General features: G+C 38.7%; 1 protein-coding gene and 1 long non-coding RNA gene across 8 annotated transcripts in view; both read right to left on the bottom strand.

Annotated features, from left to right (window-relative positions):
• The window catches only part of ZNF407 (zinc finger protein 407), a 338,196-nt gene that overhangs the window by 270,019 nt on the left and 48,579 nt on the right, over positions 1-19,598 (bottom strand). The window lies entirely within an intron of this gene.
• The window catches only part of LOC125184731 (uncharacterized), a 7,112-nt gene continuing 2,237 nt past the window's right edge, over positions 14,724-19,598 (bottom strand). Inside the window, exon 2 of the long non-coding RNA XR_007169115.2 lies at positions 14,724-19,420. This is a non-coding gene — a long non-coding RNA (uncharacterized lncRNA). The remainder of the gene's footprint in view (positions 19,421-19,598) is intronic.

Here is a 19,598-nt window from a genome sequence, read left to right on the forward strand (position 1 = left end):
ATTAGTCACAAGGCCCTTAAGGCAGAAAAGTAAGGAAAGCTTCTGTTCTCTGCAACTCTTAACACAAGGGACTTCCAGTGAAATTTAAACATTATAAATAGGCAATACTCTATCATACAATTCATAATTAGACAGTGGAACTAACTGCTACAAAATGTCATTAAGGCTGAGGACTTAGCGAGGCTGCAAAACGGATTAGACATTTATATGGGGTAACAAAAATATCCAGAGCTCTAATAATTTTCAAAGATCTATTAAATATCATGTTCCAGAGTTTAACCCAAAACTCGAACCAAGAAAAGACTGGGAGGCTTCTTGCATCTTCCTCTTAATCCTCCTGTTTTCAGTGGACACTGAATTAGTGTGGCTTAACAAGCCCAGTCTGTCACTGCAATTCCTTCGCATCTTTAAATAAACAAAATAATCAAGTTGATCAACTAATGAGCTGGGAACCAAGAGGAATGGGGAGCAACGTGTCAGGCTTTGTCCCAACCTGGCAGTCAGAAACATATGAAGTGGAGAGCAATGCCTCTGAACCCCTGTCCTTGCAATGGGATAGAGAAACCTGTACTGCCATCAAAACCGTGGATCATAACCTGAACCTGGCAGACTAATGAATAAGCACTTGCCTTCACTGGGAAGTCAGTGGCCTTCTTTGACTTCTTCAATAGGCTTCTTTCTTTCCTAGGTTTGTGCTACTTGTTCTTTAATAATGTAAACCATTATAGTCACTAAATATACCATACCTTTGTTAATATTAATTATTATTATATACATTTGTAGATAACCTAGAGAAAAATCTGCAAGTGGAAAACATTGCAGTTTAGGACCTGAAAGCATTTGGATACTGTATTCCTTTTACATTGAAATGGAATTTAGTTATCAACAGTACACTATGATCCAAGCCACAGAGAATCTTTGCTCAATAGAAAGAAAAAAAAAAAAGAAAAAAGAATTAACAGTTTCTTTGGCCACTGTTATAAACCTACTTAAAATTAAAAAATAATAATAAAAAAAGAAACCCTCAAACTTATTAACTCTCAGACTCAAAAGGGTAAAATACAGTTGACTTCAGAATTAAGGTGACGGGATAAGCTAAAAAGTTTTTTCTGCCACTGCTTCTTTGTTCTTTCCTTCTCTGTAGGCAGCCCTGTAGTATCTATTCCTTTTCCCACAAAATAACCTGTCCTTGCTTCTAAGTGTCCCAGAGGATATTCTAACTCTCCGAACCCTATGGCCTTTGTATTTCTCACCTCTTTTACCAGCTCCACAAGAAGCAGGTAGTGAAGGGGCCACATCTAGACCGACACCTCGCAGAACAACCAGGTACTAACTAGTTGAAGAAGCCAAAACTCCAAGGGTAGGATATTATCTTGCGCTGTCTAGAAGACATACAGCATAAATCCACTCTTAAAAAAGCACGACAAAAGGTTTAAGAAAAAACAGAAGTGCAGTGAAAATACTTAATTCCAAATCCATACACACTGATCTCTGTTAAATAATAAGCCTATCTTTAAAATATGAGATAAGGTTCTGCAAAATACAAAAAACATCACCTTGATAGTTCCTAGACAACATGGGTCAAAAGACTGTCTTCCTGTGTAAATATTTGCACTGCATATTGTAAGTAACATTTCAGCCTGCGCACGCAATTACTAAATATTAAGTAAATAGCTATGGATCATATGTACAAAGGTGAATGCAAAATGCAGCAATATTTAAATTAAGATCAAAACAAGAAACAGCCCTTTGGTGGTTTTTGTTGTGTGGTTGTTTTTTTTTTTTTCTTTCTTTAGAGTGTGGTAGATAATAAATATCCAAGAGCTCTCCAAGGCCTCAGAGCAGATTGGATCAGTTTCTTTATGTTTCCTTTTGTAATCTTGTCGCAGAAGCAAGGTATCAAAAGATACAACCTGCAATTTGGTGGCAAAGAGAAACGCTGCACCTCCCTCCCGTCCTTGAAGGCTTTTTTCAAAAACCAGAAAGGCAAATCTGACGACTTGCACTGAAATGCTCAAATCAAGAATTTTATGACTCAACTCACCCTCCTCTACACTAAGAGCTCATACTAATCCAGCAGATCAGATCCACTAAGTCACCACCCATGGCACTCCATAAATTCATAGGAAGCCTGAGACTATCACTGGTAGCTTCTTGTACATACACAGAAGGCTCCCGAGGTTGAGGCAGATGGCAATCTTCACACCCCACCAGGAACGAGACCACCCTGCCCACAAACAATACGTGGTTATCCCACTGACAAGTTCCAAACTAGCAACAACTGCCCTAGGCAAGGTTCCCTTGCAGCAGCCCATCCTTCACCCGCACCCTACCAAGAGAAGGAATTAACCACGCACAGCCATTACAGAACCAGCAGCACAGACGCTGAAGTGCTGCACCGTGTGACTGGGCTATAACTGGAATACAGAGCGTGGACTATTTTTCCCCAGTCTACTTCCTTAACTGACAAAATCCAATAATTCATGCAATTTTATAATATAATCACTATGCACTGAATTCAGGAATTGCCTTCACAAACATGATTGTGAAGAAATTTCATTTGAAATAATTTTTAAAAAAAAGTATTTAATACACTTATCCGTTTCCACAAAAATATTTTATTTATTGAGAAAACGGAAAGAAAATAAAACTCAGGTAAGCGAGTAAAGACAATTTTTTTTCTTTTTTTTTTTTTTTTAGCTTTTTTGCATTTTGTGGTAACTAAAGGAACCTGATCAAGTAGAAACTCAAAAGTCCTTGAATGAACAGGTACAGTGCAAGTAAAGTTCAGAACCTTCTTATTTGCCCTCCTTTTTTTTTTTTTTTTTTAACCAGAAGTGATTAATTTCGTGAAATAAAGCCAACACTTTTTCATAAACTTTAATACAATCTAAGAATAGGGCTCTGTATAAATTGAACACAGTAGTCACATATTTTGTGGGTAGATTAAGGATAAAACTGCTAGCTCCATGCTGTGCCAGATGAAAAGGAACTGTCTAAGTACTTTAGAGCATACATATTTAGTAGGCTATCCAAATTATTTATAAAACTTTTGGGAAAAAATTACTATTTAAGGAAAATAGTATCATTCAGTGAATAAGGAACTAAAGAAATTCAGGTTCCATCCTCAGCGTCTGAAAGACAAGGCAAATCATTTTTGCCTGTATAGTTTCCATATGTACGTAATGGAGGTAGAATTCAGTCATTTTGCAAAATGCTTCAGAATCTATTCATGAAACATCTCTACATGGGAACTGAGTGTATTTAAATAGAAATAAGCCCTTCCCACTACACAGATTTGCAAGAATCCAAAATCTCAGCTGTACGTTGAGAGACGTGGTATATTTACCAAATTCTGTACGTGCGGGCAATAAGCACATCTTCAGCTCCAGCTCATCACACTTAGAAAAATCCCAAGGGAACAAGTGGATGAGCTGAATAAGTATGCAGAGCCAGAGACGATCGCCCTTGAGCCAGACAGCTATAGCTAACACAAAGCAAACTAAGTCTTTACTACCTTCAGCCATCCTTTAGACAGAGAAACCCCAGTCATTGGAGAATGAAGCAGAGTGCTATGGAAGTACCAAGCACCAAGTAAAGTACCAAGGAAAAAGCCTGTAAAATCTGCAAAACAAAACGGACATTTACTTTAGCATCAGAACATAAATAAGTAGTAATGTTTCAATAAATGATGCAGGTACAGGGAGCCTCAGCAAGCAGCTCAGCAGTTCCATGTAATACCAGTATTGAGGTCTTCTGAGAGACTTGTCTACATGTTCTTATAGCATTGTGAAATGCAGTTCACAATCCCTTTTGACAGCCTCAATTTAGACATATCCACCTTTACAGTAGGGACTATATGCTAGAAATAACTGTCACAACTTATTGAAGAGCTTAGTTACTTCTAGATAACTAAGAGGCCTCTTCTTTTTGAGCATGTACAAAGAGACCTCCTAGGAGAAACACAGGAGATATGCAAAAGAAATGAAGAACAAAGGTTTGCCCTGAAAAAGAAGCTCATTGCTAACTGTTCTGAAAGTGAGACACTGTCTTTAATGGACCTTACAAAGGAAAGCCTCATTAAGAACTTAACACTTTTGTTGTTAATAAAAATGAAGAAATAGATCAAAAAATACACTTTTATATATCATATATATATATATATGTATGTATGTATAAACTAAACCTAGAAGTTATTTCCAGGTTCTTTCACTTCTTCTCCAGAAGAGGACAGTGCCCCTCTAGTGGATGTCCAAGGCAGCTAGGACATCACTGGAGAAGGAGCTACAGGCCTTTCTTCCTGGGAAGTGTAGAAGCAGAGAAGACAGTAAGCACTCTTGTTTACTAGGACATTCCTCACCACCCTCTTAATTTTTTTCTCTCGTTGCACCATTGTCCATGGGGCTCTTCATCTGCCTCACAATCTGCACAGAACACCTTCCTCCTCTTACCAGTAGCCAGCTGTTCCTCATTCACACGGAGAGATGCAGCAGTTGTTCATTTCTCATTCCAAATGATGTTAAAAGAGTTGGACTTCTCCCAGCCAGGCTGGGAAGAAGAGACATATGAAAGAAGAACTGTTTTTCTACCAAATATTCCCAAGGAGTCTAGAAAACGCCTTATCTTATAAGAAAAATACTGTAAAGCAAGTAAAACTACAATATTAGCAGCACCATGGAGAGAAGAAGCAGGAACGGACTGGCCCTCCCATCTTCCAGTGGACAAGCGATGAATACAATTCCAGTCTTACCACTAGCAGGCATGGCTAGGACATAGGTGGGGAAGCTGAGCGGACAGACAGCTAGCAAGGCGGTACCTCTGCTGCCTCAGTGTCTATAGTGGAAGTGAGCACACCTGCAGTCCTGCCTCCTAGAGCTCACCTGCGCAGCTCCGAGCAGAGTTCAGCTCTGTCTTCCCCACGTTCCCCATCTGGGGGCTGTGAACAGCCATCTCTTCCTAACGCTGAGCAAACCCAGCTCCCGCAGCTTCTCCTTGCCCATCACTCCAGGAGCCTGGCGCCAGCTTCGTGGCCCTCTGCTGGACTCCGCTCTGATTTGTTCAAGTCTTCCTTGTACCGGGGAGCCGAAAACCATACACAGTATTCCAGATGTGATCTCAAATGCCAAATAGAGGGGAAAAATCACTTTCCTTGACCTGGCAGCTATGCTTTTGCCAAGAGACCCCAGCTTGCAGATGGCCTTTGTTGCAAAGGCACCCTGCTGATCGACGTCCAACCTGTTGTCGACCAGAGCAATCAGGCCTTTTTCTGCAAAGCTGCTTTCTAGCAACTCAAGTGCCCAGCCTGCCCTGCTGCATGGGGATTACTCCACCCCAGACATGGGACATTTTCCTTTCTTTGAACTTCACGAGGTTCCTGTCAGTCCACTTGTCCCTAGGTCCCACTGAACAGCGGCCCTGCCCTCCAGCGTACTGACCACTCCCCCCAGGCTGCCATCACCTACTCAATTCAAAATGAAACTGAGCAATCTAATAAGCACAATAAATCTAGAGTGGCCATCTCCATGCTGCTGCAGTAGAAGGGACACACAGATAGGAACAGGAGTCCAAGAGAATTGCTATTGATTTTCAGTGTTTTTTTGTGAGACTAAGAGCCTACCGGTCCCAAGCGTCCCTGTTATAAACCCTACTGTCCATATAACAAACTTGACAGAAGGACTGACTTTACAGTCCTACATATTTACTTAAACTGCAGTCAGTGGTGGTTTAAGTTAATATGATGGATTGTAAACAACTGCAGTTCAGAAGCTGGCATAAGTTTGCTTCTACCAACTTACTGATGGGGGCTGGAAACCTCTTAAAACTTGCCAGAGCTCATCTGCCAATACCTCAAGAAAAAAAATCACCAACAAGCTGTTCCTGCAAGAAACATCTTTCAAAGTGAATATCCTTCTGACAAAATGCACGGCTGTTAAAGTTCAACAGATTTTGTAACAATTTCTTGCAGATCTTAACCACCTTTGACTGCCTTTGACTTTTGATTCACCTCAATGAGGGAATAGCAAGGTATTTTTGCCCTTAATAGGAACCGAACTGAATCTGAATCCTGAATTTCTCTTTTAGAGCATGATATGGCCTTAAGAATAAATTGAAAGATTTGAAGATGTTCTGCCTCCGAGAACTCTATGTTCATACTAAGACAAGAGACATCAGTGAGCTACACAAAATATATTTTAATGCCAAATCAATCTCACCAAGAGTGATGCAAAGAGACTTGCATGACCAATGCATTTTCTTGAGAATTATTCCAGCAGGGGAAACAAGAAGAAAGTGCAAAAGCAAATTGCTGCCCACAAGATTTTTCCAGCATCTCCTACGAACCATGTCACTTCCTCTACCCAGAAACCAATCCTGACTGGGGCACTCTGACAGGTGACAGTCAACTGGAATAGCAAAAGGGGGAATTTTAACCGGCAAAAGATGAGCTATCAAGCTCAGTAGCTTGAGATTCACTCAAGAAAAACCTTGAAACCTCCAATCAATACTGCCTGCAAATTCTCTGTTTGACTGACAAGGAGAGAGGAAAGGCGAGCGAGGACAGCCCACGGCCCCGGGTTCCCCAGGGAGGGGAACAACGGCTTAGTCACACCTCAGTGATCGGAGCGGGGAGAGAGGGAAGGTGAAGACCAGGGATCCGGGTTGCCTGCCGTTAGCACACGGGAGCTGTCTCGAGGTTGGAAGGCTGACCTGTCTGGCATCCCCACGGTCAGTGGCAAGAACTGGGCTCCCTGACTAATCCTCTGCATGTGCCTAAAACAAGCTCTTGCTCTACGCTACCTTTGGAGGGATCCGCATCTCTCCTGTTATGCCTTTAGTGCCTAACCAAAATAGTTTGGTTACGAGCCTAAAGACAACCGCCATGAATACTTTCTGCTGCTTCTGCAGGAAACAACGTATCGGGCAAGGCAACCTGGGGGAGAAAACTTAAAAAAAAAAAAAAATGGACACAGAGATGGAGCAGACCTTTCTCCAGCAGTATGACCAACAACCAAAGGACTGCCGACGTACGGTACATCATTTAAATACACAAACCCTGAATGGAGTCAGAGGCAGGCCAGCAGTCCCCCAGGCTGGAGCGGAGGTGAGCCACCAAAAGGCGTACATTTCCCTCTGCCGATGTTCCGCGTGCACCAACCTCCCTTTCGTAATTTCTGGGTAAACATCTGCTGTTGCCTGCTCCGTTCCCAGAAAGCACAAACACTTTTCACACTAGGCTATCAGCAACCCGTAACAGGCAGATATCTCTGCATCTGGAAGACTGCGGTTTTAAAGATCTGACAAGGAATAATATCTGAACTTAGGTGGTAATTAAACTGTCTGAGCAACGCTAAGAACAGATACATTATCTTTTAATATCAGAAATGAAGCACTATTAGAGAACACAAAGCACCTCTCTACACAGGAAACATACAAAATGGATCCTTCTCTTGCTGCTGGGAACTCAATAGATACTCGTATGTTTGATCACATCTTTGACATCACACTATTGCTCCTACTGACTACTGCCAGCTTTTCTGTACAATCACGCTTACATAAATTCACATATCTCAAACAATTTTAAATGTCTCCCAGAAAGATATATATATTTTTTTCATTTATTATACAATGATTCATGGTAACATTTCTTGAATGCTACTCTCAGCTACAAATTCTTGGGGGGAAAAATAAAAAATTAAAATCAAGAGACAGTAACCTGAACTAAGTAGACCACTGTGCTAGTCTACTTAGCAGGAAAAAAATAATGAAAAAAAGGAGAAAAAAAGTACAAAACATTCTAAAAATCCACCAAGTAAAAAGGTTACATTTTATATTTTGTGGCTTTAGAGATTACAGGGGGAGGTTACAACAAAAATCAAAATCATCTGTAAAACAGTCATTTTCTGTCACTTGCAATATTTTCATGATTAGTGAACGCAAAGCATTTAAGTCAGAAATTTAGAAAGCTGCACAAGAAATACGAATGTACTTGAGAGAAAAAGAGACCGAAAGCATTTAATTCTTTGAAATTTCCAGCATTGTCAGGAAAACAGACTGAAGCTCGAAATGCTAGCTCGGTAACAGATGCTCAGACAAATAGTTCCAGTATCTGATATTACATTGTTTGTATATTTCCGTGTTGCTAATTTAATTCTCAACTGTATCTGAACCAGAGATCACACGTTCATATCTGCTAAGGCAAGGAGCTTTGGAGTTCCTTTGTGGTACCTTTGCAGATCTCTCATAAATCCATTCAAATTGATCTAAGGCTTTCTAAGATCACCATTTCCTCTATTTTTGCCTCACTTCATTGTATAGCACAAAGAGCACACCTTCACAGGAAACAGACAAAATGGATCCCCTTTTCTTCCTGCTGGGAGCCTGGGATACAGGCGCACTTTTGGCTGTGCATTCAGCATCTCACAGCTACTTCTACCGACCACCTCGGTAATTCTATACACTCCACTGCTATTATTTTTCCTTTAGACCACTTCCTAATAAACTCATTGCACAAATTGGAAACATCTTCACTTCAACAAAACGAATTTTTATCCACAGCATAGGCTCTGCGAGAAGATATCTGAGTATTCAGACACATTAACTATGCCCAGACTAAAATATCTTTGTCTAGAGAACTGCCCACGAAAGATCACCGCTTGCTGCTGCCAACTCTTCTGATTGAATCTTTAGCTCAAAACAGGTAAGCAATCATGGCACTGTGCAAAAAGCCCCAAGTTCACACCCTAACACTGCTGCACGTTTCATACACTACAGCATGTTTTGCTTCCTCTGCAAAAGAAAGCCAGACCAAAAACTGCTGCAAGAACTGACAAAACCTGAGTATTAAATAGCACGTGGGCAGTAAAGCACACAAATTAGAAAGTGCCAAAACCAATACCCTGGGTGAAACTACACGACTGGTTCTATGACCAATAGCAGGTTAGATGATCATAGTATTTCCTTCAGCCTTCAGCCTATGAATTTGTGCCAAATTCTGCCTATTTCCACATACATACTGTGATCTTCAGTTATGAGTTATCACAAATTATTTTGCCCCAGAATCCCAAAACAGGAGCCACTGCTCTGGGAACTGAGACTGCCACCAGCAGAAATTACTGCAGAAAGTGGAAGTATTCATTCAAGTTAACAAAGGAAAATAAAAAATCTTGCTGGTAATTCACAGCCCTACCTCTGCCTCCTAGGAGCCGCCCTCCACCCACGAACACCTTTTATTTTCCTTCCATCTAGAAATGATAACCAAAACCAAACTCTGATGTTTCCTTCAAAGTTTTATCTTCTGTTTCACTAGCTGTCTCTGCTACTTATGGCCTTTACTACTTACTGTTGGGTTACTTAGTCAGGAATTAGATCTTTCTCCTTTTTCTTTTTCCTCCTACAGCAGCAGCTGAAGAGTTAAATATTTTTAATTATCAAAAAAGAGCACGTGTACAAACACTACAAAAGGAAGCAGTATTTTATGATTATAGCAATATTTCTCTGGATTTCATCTCTCTCGTTTTAGCCTGCTGCCTTCAGTGGGGCTAAGAATCACGTCTTCATATGTGTTTTTGTATCACTTATTGGAAAAAACAGTTTTGAATAAGATCTTTGGCTACTGTCGCTAACACACCTCTTTTGTATAGGATTAAGCCCAGAAATAGTGGGAACTGTAAGAACTGGTACCACCACTCTGCGATGTCATGATAAATTTCAGGATGCCACTTTGCTATCAGATCCCGTTCAGTGGAAGTTTGTATTGTAAGCATCTCCCAGAGAAGAATGGGGGTCATAGACTGGTGCCCATTTCATCAAAGCTCTTGAAAGCCTGTGGCTGCAAGTCCTCTATTACTCCAGAGCTCATTTCTTCCCTTTTTGCTGTAGGAAGTCAACACACACTCTAATAAATGTAGTTAGCGTAACAGCCAAAACTCGAGCAGGAAACATAGTTAGCTCAATATAAGTCATAACTGACAAGCAGAAAACACACAGAAACCCAGGGTTAAAAGAAAACAGTATTAGGGCTCTGAATCTCATGGAATAACCACCTCAGTTTTTTCCTACAAGTTGAGTCTTGTTTATAAGTATTGATCCTTAATATGGTCAAACAAAAGGTGAAAAAAAAAAAAATAACTCTGGAACAACTGGAAATAGATCCAAGTGTTTATAAAACATTCAAAAATAAATCCTCATGTGTGACCACACAGAGTTTGTTACCTGTAAATACAGGGAGCATCTGTCTGTCTTCCACAAACAATACAAGGATGTAGACGTTACAGAAACACAGTTGCATTTCACCTGGCAGTTTGATGCAGCGCACTTGCACATGACAACACATTGATTTTACTTCTACCTCCATGCAGACATCTACGTGAAGAAATCCATTAGGCAGACAGTTCTCATCTCTATTGACTGACAGAGTGACAATCGAATACTTTTCACCTTCCAAACTGACTGACAGCTAGACACTTAAACAAGCCTTCAAGTTGCAATAATAGTATGAAACACTTTCAATTACCTGAATCAAACAAATCCATGATCCCACTAGTTGAATGTATTTTTCTGTCTGCTGCTATGCCTGGCTTGGTTTACATTGTTGTTTGGGCAATTCAGATCCTTAACAAGAATGCTGGAAACACACAGCAACCCAAGGTTTCTAAACAGAGGTAAACCTGAAGTAGTCTTGCTGTATGCATCCCTGTGACCAGAAAAATAAATGCAGCCCGTCTTTTGGATCATTTCCTTTCCAGCCTAGCAAGGAATCAAACCTTTTAAACTTGCATAAAATGCCTGGGAAATAGCTACATCATTAGATAAGTGTCTTTCTGATACCAGCAAACATTAAATGCCAACTTACTGTTGAAAGGTGAATGTTTATTTCTAAAATTAAATGAAATTGCAACAAGCAGTATTTTAACTTTGGGTTATTATATGCACAGTTTGGCCAGATCTCTAACTGAAATTCCAGGTATTCATTCCTCTGATATAAATAATTCAAATTTTAATGAATGAAATTGTCTGCAATTAAAATCTGAATTTATTTTGGGCGTAATAACAAACAACCAAACTTGACAGAGAAACAACAAATTGGAAAATTAAAATTTTTGGACACAACAGCTCACAAGTAATCAAAAACATATCCTTGCATTTTACGATTTCTAGAGTGAATAACTAAGGTTGGAAATATCTAATGTTCTGTAGACATCAATACGTGTTGCTGCAAGACATTCAGCATGATCAGGCTGAAATATCTAAATGAACATGCTTATGAGTTAAACATATACACTGGATAACAGGCAAACAAGTAGGATCAGGGTGCGCTCTAATGTACTGTAATTGGGTTGACAGAAATAAAAGGAAAAGTCAGAGTCCATCAAGAACTGTTCAGTAAAAAACACACAAAAAGCAAAAGATTGTCTTTGCAATTGAACAGTTACATCAAAAATGGTCAAAGCATTTTAAAAGACATAATTTTATGTTCTAAGAAAACAGGATCTGAAAATAAACCACGTTTCCATACATTTCCCTTACAAAAACTGGCTTTTAAGCCACGTTATGTCTAAGGAGGTTGAGTACAGTTACTAACTTTCCCCCCCTCTCTATGCACTGCTTGTTTTGTTTGGAATTCAGGCAGGTAACAGATAATCTTTACAAAAACCCAGTGTTGCTTTGCAAGCATCTATCTGGGTTTAAATGTATACAACCATAACAACTTAAAAGACATATACTTTTCTTCTTTTTGGTAAAAAAAAGCCAAGTCCTAAAAGAATGCAGAAAAACAATTGAACGCAGAAACAAAAACAACAACAAACACCACCACCAGAAAAAAAAAGCACCCTCTGAATTCAGCAAATAATACTCTATGTTAGATCTACAGTATCTGAAATCGTATGGTATTCTATTGCGATTATGAAAATAATATTCAAAAATGTTTTGAAAATAATGTCACAACAGCAGTTCTACAGTATTAATAATTTAAAGGATATGAAAGAACACATTTTATCACTGTTTCTTAGAAAGAAATTAAATAATTAGCAAGAAAGCAATTACTTGAAGGTGATGATACTTTTCTAATGTTACTGTGCTTAGCGTTTCTTCTTTTTTTTAATCAGTCAATACTATTTGTAGGCGTCAATATAGAATTTACTGTGCACACAACATAAAATGACTCTTTCAGAAGAGACTTGCTGTTGCGCAGTATACAGCAAATTGATTTTCTGAAAAGGAATGCAGCCTGTACTTAACCTAACAGTGTAACCTTGTTGTACTACATGAAAAGGGATCATGCATATTGATTTCTTTATTACAATTCCTCTTGTGATCAGTAAACATTTGTAAACCCTCCTTCTGAAAAAAAAATATGTTTTTCTACTTTGAAATTAGCAAATATAAAGAGGCTTCAATTTTGAATTCTGAAACTGTCCCTCTTTTACAGAGAGAGGGATGCCAGACTGTTCTGTTTTTCTTTGCCCATACTTCAGGGGTAATTTTTTTTAAGTTGCAAAAAGAAAGCAAACTGGATTGATGCCATCGACAAATGATTGGTTTTGCTAAACTCAGAAGGTTTGCCTTCAAGAAATGTATATTCTTGATGTAGATATTCATTCTCCTTTAAACAGTTTGTTTTAAAAAAATGAGGAAAACAGAAGAAAAAACAGAAAGTGGTACTATCACAGAAAAAGAAAAGTAGAAGAACTTGCACAGTATCTACCCTGGTAAAACAAAAACAGAATAGTAATGGACACATATTTTATATTGCTTTCTTTTGAACACAATTAAACTTCAGAGTCTGTTAACATGTAGTTTCTGGAATCGATGTAAGCAATTAAAAAATTTCAACCAAAATGTTTTGTGAGGCGTAATTACTATAAGGTCACTAGATATTATTTGGAGTCAGTTTAGTTTATCACATTACGACATGACAGGACGTGAGGCAAAAATTATAAATTCCTTCCCTAAATCTGTCCTTTTCTGATTTAGATGGATGAAGAATAATTAACTCTTAATTATTCAGATGACTTCAAGGCAGTTTCAGGATTCAGTAAAGAATGCAGTCATTTTAACCAAGGAAAGCAGTCTCCTATCATTTATCAAATCTTGCAACTTGACCAATGATGAATAAAAAAATCTATGTTTACCCATAGCCCTAACTGCTACCTTAGAGGTTGTTAAGCAACAAAATTTCCTTTAAATTCTACCATATGCAAATTATCAGATGCAATTTGCATTTTAAAGTATTTAACTCTACATATTTATTGGATTTTGAGGCCATGCTGATCATTGATTTATGTGCTTCTGGCAATCATATTTCCATATTTGTATGATTTTGATGACAGTAATAATTCAAATATGCAGAAAGTTGTTCTTTGAACAATATCTTTAATTACGTCCTCAAAGCATCATTGTTTTGCCTGGTGTCCTGACAAAAATGGTTTGAAATGAGAAATGGCATTATGATCCGAAATGCACAGAAGTACATTTGTCCTTTGCTGTCTAGTACCAAATGCACAGAAATGACTTTTCATGTTAACCAATCCTCAGCCCTAAACAGTCTGCAAAGCCCAGCAACCTTGCACGTAAATACTTTATTAATTCTGACACACTTTCACGACAAATTCAATCACAGTTCATAAGATTTCTGTTCAAAATGCAAAACCTGCCCCATTTACTTTGCCGCTAACTCAGAAAGTTTTGCTGCCACGTTTTTTTATTGGAGTTGTCACAAATTATGTGCACTCTTATGAAAGCTATCAAGAACTGTAATCATTAAGAGATCCACAAATATTTTGCCCATTTACTTCTCAAACACGACCATCAAGCATGTCTTCTGTCACCACGACCCGAACAGTTTGTTTTAATACAACTTTTGTCACTGGGACACATGTATAAACTTTTTAAAATAATTGCTCACTCATGTACAAATATACAAGAGTAATGCATTAGCCTACACAATGAACTTGTGTTTTAGTTAAGCATTCCTATTTATACTAATGTTCATTTAAATATTGTGCAAAAGTCAAATATTATCAGAATAATACAACATTTTACTTCAGTGCAGCACAGATTTACTAGTTTGCTGTTTCCATAAGTACTGTTCTACATAATACCCTTTCTGCCTCGCGCAGGGACAATCTAATATTTAAAATAAAATAAACAACAGACCCTTTTCCAAGTTATTTATAATTTAAGAAAACTGTTTCTTTTAAAAAATGCATAAGTAGTTCCATAAATAGAGTTGAAATTAACCTAAATTTATCAACATTTTTCCATCTGTAAAACACACAATATTAAATTCTTATGAAATCATTAGGCATACAGTTTGCTTACTCACAACCAAAATATACTGCAGCATAACAGGGCGGTTTTTCTCCCTGATTTTTTAAATAAATGCTTTACAAAAAGAACCTCCTTTGTATACCTCATACTGCCAGACAGGCAAAAGCAATAACGAAGGTATGTAGCAACTATGACGATCGTTAAAAAACAAAAGCAAAAACAAAAGAAGAAGCCCTCTGTCCTTTACAATAGGGGCATATTTTTTGGCCTGCAAATATCTCAAAACAATAGTTTTTCTTCAGAAAGACTTAAATATTTTATTTATGGCTGCTGAACACAAATTTAGTGCACACTATAACTGTGTAAAGCTCTGCTTTATTTTTTATGAGAGCACCCCAGGCAAACAAACATATAATGTAGACCTGATGTCAGCCACCCTAATATACTTGTTACGATTTTTTCTTTCTTTTTTTTTTTTTTTTTACTCCCCAGGTAAAAGGACAGAATTCACGATTTTTTTTTTACATCTACTGCTTATCTAATTTAAATATAAGCTCCTCAAGTCAGTTAAAAAGACGGAAAAAGGTGTAATTTTGTTTGTATCACCCTTTAAAGAGACATCTCCTATTTTGTTAAATATTATGGCACACCACCAAACGGAATCTAAACTCACTTAACTATCAAAATGCATTTTAAAGACAATTGCACTTTTGCTGTGATTCTTGATGCACTGCAATGTAAATATCTTGTCTTGTTCGAGGTAAGCATACTGTTAGTAAAATACATGACATTTGCTGAACAACCTTTAAGGAAATAATTAGATAAAGACAAGCTGCTGTTTTTCAGCCCCTATCAGATTAAAACTGTTTACCTCTTTACCAGACAGGTATGATGCACTTACTATCAAAATTATGCAAATCGGTTTACTATTAACTAGACGTGTTAGCAACATTACAACTAAATACACAATCTATGCAAAAAGAATTCATTTCTACTTAGAAAAGCCTCCACGTTTTACCTTTAAATCCTTCTAAAGATCATAAAGATAAATGCCTTTGTGATGTTTGAGTCTATTTATAACACAGAAGCGCTGCTGCTGGCGGTAAAGTTAAAACAGCGTTTTCGCAGGGAGAGTGAAAAATTAATGCCGCCCCCCCCCCGACACTCCCTCGCGCCTTGGGGACGGGGGCACGGAGGACCCCAGACGCCGGAGCCACTGCAGGGGCACGGGGCTGGCGGTGGGTGGGGAGCCTTTTGGGCAAGTTAGGTGGGGAAGAGGCAGCCCCGAGGGCCCAAGCTGGGGATCTGCCAAGAGAAAGGCCTGGCAGTGGTCCCGAGGAGGAGCGTGCACCATCCCCGCGCAGGCGGGAGGCCAGGCGGCGGCGCATGGCGCAGGCCTCAGCCTGTGGAGGGGAGGGAAGGAGGGCACGGCCCCGACGCCCCTGGCCCACATCTTCCAGGGACACGCGGGACTTCCCACTTCACATTCTCTGTTTCTCCACGTTCTTCCGTTTAACAGAAACTTTTTACGTTTGTGCACGTGCGTGCGAGTGATTGAACAACCTAGGCCCGTGGAAAGGGAGACGCAACTATTCTGCTGAAATTAAATCGCAGAAAGGAAAAAAAAGAGTCCAGCCTGCTGAGACTAGCAAGTCGTTTGCAGAAATGCTTAATCTAGGAAGCATATTACACAAAAACAACAATGAACATGCTTAATAATTCTCTAAATTCTTCCTGAATAATTAGGTAAACAAATTCGGAAGGAGGTTACAAGAAATTTAAATATGTGATTAGACACGAGCTGACGTGATTAGAAATACACTCAAAGCAAATACTCTGTTTAGTGTCTCACGATCCGTTCTTAGAGGGACAAGTGTTACCTTAGTAAATTTTATTTTTTTGTGTGTTCCTTTCCACAGACCATTATAAAGCGCTCCAGGGACTTCTCACTGCACATCCCCTGTGCGGACCATGATTGCCCTGCGGGTACAATCCTTCTCACGACTGAGATGTCCTGAGCACGGCCACGTGCTCTCGAGGGCAGCCGCTGCGTTTCCACGGCATGAGGACCAAGGCCCTGGGCACGTCGCAGTCCCAAGAACACCAGAGGGGACAGAACTAACGTCATTTGCGTTATTACACCCTGTGATTCTCAATGAACTTATTGTATATGAGCTCAAGGAGGGGTCAAATACATTTTCCTCTCAGAGGACTAACTCTTTTTAATGAATCATGTGGCTACAGTAAAAATCTAAACATACAGGAAAGCTGAGATTTTACACACACGACCCAAAACGCTCCGGTTTCTAACTGAAGAATAACACAGCTTTCATTTATTTTCCAGAATACTTACCTTAGTTTTAAACTGTAAAACTATTTTGTAAACAAATTAAATTTTGGCCCTTAAGACTATGACGTTGTAATTAAATGGGTAAATGAAAAATATTTTAGTTACAGCTCAGGCCTCTCAATATATTTGTGGGATAATGAATGAATCCTTAAATCGATACCATAAAATATACAGAATTTATAAATAATTAAGACATTTATCTTCATGGTAGAGAATAAAGTTATTGTATGTAGTTTAGATATGAAAATGAAATTCCTGTATAAAACTGGTACCATTTTTATCATTTGTAGAGCTCAGTAGCACTGCTTATTAATAATAGATTAAGCAGTTGTAGCCGGCTATATAAATTGGCAGTTGATTGCAAAGGGACCTAAAATCGCAGTAGCACAGCATAGCAGTTAATGCAAAAAATGGCCCTTTCATTTGTAAAATAACAAAAATCTGCACCTTAAATTGCTGTGCTCAGCTTGTAGCTGTAGGAAGGCAAAAATGAAAGTATTACGATAAAATTAACGAGAGATGGTAGTAGCATTTACTAGCAAATTTGAGTACAAATAAAAGTCAGTTTCACCACTTCCTTCTCATCGAAAATTAAAACAAAATATTCACCAGTTTACATGACGAATTCAGAATTGCTCCATCTGAGAAAGTCAAAAGGTATATCTCACATTTCAGTGCTGTACTGTGAGCTACTTCATACAGCACAGAAGAGTAATATACCTTTGAAAGAATTGCTCTCCATGAACTGCTAATGAGTAGCTTTTCAGCAGCAAGCTGCTTTTCCAGGGGCTTAAAAGAAATTCCTTTGTATCAATTTAGTTGTATGCAAATTAGGTTTAAAAAGAGGAACGACCTGGATCCGAGTTCAGATTAAGGAAAGCTTGCAAAGTACAACAGAAATGCAGTGCAAGGATAAAGATACTTTTGTACGTGTTGAAGTCCCCACTTCGTGCCTAATGCTGAAAAGGCTTACTAGAAAACAGCTGCTTCAATAAAAGCTAAAGTCAACTTGGCAAAAGCAAGTGATAAACGGCCAGTTTCCATTTAAAATGCCTAAAACCAGTAACAAAATAAAAAGAATGTTGAGACTTTGGAAGTATCCACTTTTGTAAAACTAACATACAGCTTTACAGCGATTCAGCTCCTTCAGGGTTTGGATACTACAAGCATTCCTCTAATCAAGCACAATTAGAAATACTGGAAAACTGCAACAGATATGAGAGTCATTTATATTACAATACCTAGACTAACAGGAAAAAAAAAAAAAAAAGATGTATTATAACATTTTCTTGTAGTTTTAAAAAGGTGTACCTAGGAAAATAGTGAATAGTGCATGACTAAGCACATGAAATAAGAAAAATGTACAGGTCAACTCATTTATAGTAATTCAACCTTCATCTTCTGATTTAGTTACTGTAAAAAAATCTATTATAGCCACAATTTGGTAGTGAACTGTAGCCATCTACTGGAATGAACAGATAAAGCAAATGTTTAAGACAATGTTCCTCCCCAGGAATCTAGCTTGCTTTGTATACTGGCTAATACACGCCAGAAAAACGAATAGTGTTAGGTGCTACTAATACTGTAAAAGGAATCTCTCTCAGAGCTGGTGCAGGCTAAACAATGTCAATGAACGCAAAAGATGCATTCATTTTTAAGCTTTTTTTTTTTTAAATGCAATACACTTTACAATAGCCATGCATAGATTGTTCGCTATAAATGACAAAATTTGATTCTATGATCACTGTATTAACATTTTTAAAAGCACATAAAGTGAATCAAAATACTACGTATTGAATATTTATTTAAAAATAAAACAAATAATTTCAGCACTTCATAAAATTTAGGACAGTGTATTTCATTAATCACCCTTGACATGTAACACAGTAGTAAGAAGCTTAACTTTCCTTTATCTTAAAAACAAAAGAAGCTAAAATACAGAAGCTGATCCCACAGGAAAAAGAATAAAAATCAACCCACAACTGTCATGAGGTAAGGGAAGGACTGAATGTTGAAGGAACAGGAGGGACCCCCAGAAAGTCCAAACCCATTACAGAGGAAAAACAACCTGCAGGAAGAGATGATGTCTTTTATTAGACTAGGTGATACTACTGGAAGAGTGAGAACTCTCTCCTCTCGGGCTCAGAGAAAAGCACTGAGCTGCAAAGTATGTCTGCTTCTTCCAGACGTATAGTTTCATCTACCAGCATTACTTCCTTGTGTCTTCCGTCATCATCGTGGCGGCAGTAACACGGCTACTAATCGTCTTGTTCTCAGGGAAGGCTACTAGTAGCGCAGGGCCGAAGGACAGCAATTCAGTCCCAAGCTGCAGGTATCAAGATATGTAGTCAGACGTAGAGATGCTAATAAAATTGTTGAATGGGAAAAGGGGCAAACAGTCACAGTAAGATCCTGCCATTCCACTCCTAATGCAGTTTTTGGCCAATTTAATTCCTGTTATGAGGGGACTCGTACGCTATACTATCAGCGCACATTCTGCTCTGTCCTCTGGGCGTTCTGGCCCTACACAAGCAACATCAGAGTCTCTTCCAAGCAGTTCAGGTGTCCTAAGGCACTCAGCTCGTTTTATTCATAAATACAGTAGAAGCACATTTTCTGTTGCATTTGGGCCCTGAAACAGACACAGAACATTTCTCAAGTTTTAACACCTGCCTTGAGTAAAATTAGCCCATCGAAATAAGGTACAATGTTTAATCTCCACGAAATGAAGGGCAATCCAAGAAGATGGGAAGCATAATGGCCTACATCTTTCACCTTATGAGTTGCTTCTGGGACTATTTCCTGAAAGGGGGGACAAACACAGCTGGTAAGGGAAGTGGAGGACACTGATAGCAGTCAAAGCGCAAATCACTGACACATCCACACACATACACATGATAGACACTACAAAACGAAACAGTAATTAGAAAATCCTTATGCTATGACTAACACCTACATAACTCAACCTCTAAGGCTCAGA

Source organism: Anser cygnoides, chromosome 2 (assembly GCF_040182565.1).
Source record: "Anser cygnoides isolate HZ-2024a breed goose chromosome 2, Taihu_goose_T2T_genome, whole genome shotgun sequence".
Lineage (NCBI taxonomy): Eukaryota > Metazoa > Chordata > Aves > Anseriformes > Anatidae > Anser > Anser cygnoides.